Source organism: Schistocerca americana, chromosome 1 (assembly GCF_021461395.2).
Source record: "Schistocerca americana isolate TAMUIC-IGC-003095 chromosome 1, iqSchAmer2.1, whole genome shotgun sequence".
Classification (NCBI taxonomy): Eukaryota; Metazoa; Arthropoda; class Insecta; order Orthoptera; family Acrididae; genus Schistocerca; species Schistocerca americana.
Window position 1 is genome coordinate 431,964,181 of NC_060119.1, and position 1,183 is coordinate 431,965,363.

The 1,183-nt window shown below is 50.2% G+C and overlaps 1 pseudogene; it reads left to right on the plus strand.

Annotated features, from left to right (window-relative positions):
• Positions 1-310: 310 nt before the first annotated feature.
• Positions 311-428, plus strand: LOC124561745 (annotated as a pseudogene).
• Positions 429-1,183: the final 755 nt, after the last annotated feature.

Below are 1,183 nucleotides of genomic sequence, written 5' to 3' on the forward strand. Positions count from 1 at the left end.
GGAGTTGCGCATTGTCATCCATAAAAATGAAGTCAAGTCCGAACGCATCCCTGAATACATGCACATGGCGAAGGAATATAGTGCCGCAATAGCATTGATCAGTGAGTGTAGTATGTTTAGAGGTTCGGAGATCAGTACGCCTATTTATCATTGCGTCTTCTAAATTCGGTGGCTAAAACGACCATGCTCGACAACTCTGGGCATACCCTCATATGGTGAGAGGCAGTAACAAATAAGCCTCCAAGCAACATTATCCCACACGTTCATCTCATTGCGTACTACTTTCACTTAAGTTCTGTATTATACTGTGGGCAAAGGCCTTGCCGCAGTGGATACACCGGTTCCCGTCAGATTACCGAAGTTAATCGCTGTTGGGCGTGGCCGGCACTTGGATGGGTGACCATCCGGGCGGCCATGCGCTGTTGGCAGTTTTCAGGGTGCACTCAGCCTTGTGATGCCAATTGAGGAGCTATTCGACCGAATAGTAGCGGCTCCGGTCACAGGAAACCACCATAACGACCGGGAGAACGGTCTGCTGACCACACACCCCTCTTATCCTCATTCTCAGCTGAGGATGACACGGCGGTCGAATGGTCCCGATGGGCCACTTGTGGCCTGAAGATGTAGTGATATACTGTAGCAGTTCTTAATGTGTATAGTCCAAGTTCCATCGAGCTACATTACTTCAACTATGGCACATTATACACTCCTGGAAATTGAAATAAGAACACCGTGAATTCATTGTCCCAGGAAGGGGAAACTTTATTGACACATTCCTGGGGTCAGATACATCACATGATCACACTGACAGAACCACAGGCACATAGACACAGGCAACAGAGTATGCACAATGTCGGCACTAGTACAGTGTATATCCACCTTTCGCAGCAATGCAGGCTGCTATTCTCCCATGGAGACGATCGTAGAGATGCTGGATGTAGTCCTGTGGAACGGCTTGCCATGCCATTTCCACCTGGCGCCTCAGTTGGACCAGCGTTCGTGCTGGACGTGCAGACCGCGTGAGACGACGCTTCATCCAGTCCCAAACATGCTCAATGGGGGACAGATCCGGAGATCTTGCTGGCCAGGGTAGTTGACTTACACCTTCTAGAGCACGTTGGGTGGCACGGGATACATGCGGACGTGCATTGTCCTGTTGGAACAGCAAGTTCCCTTGCCGGTC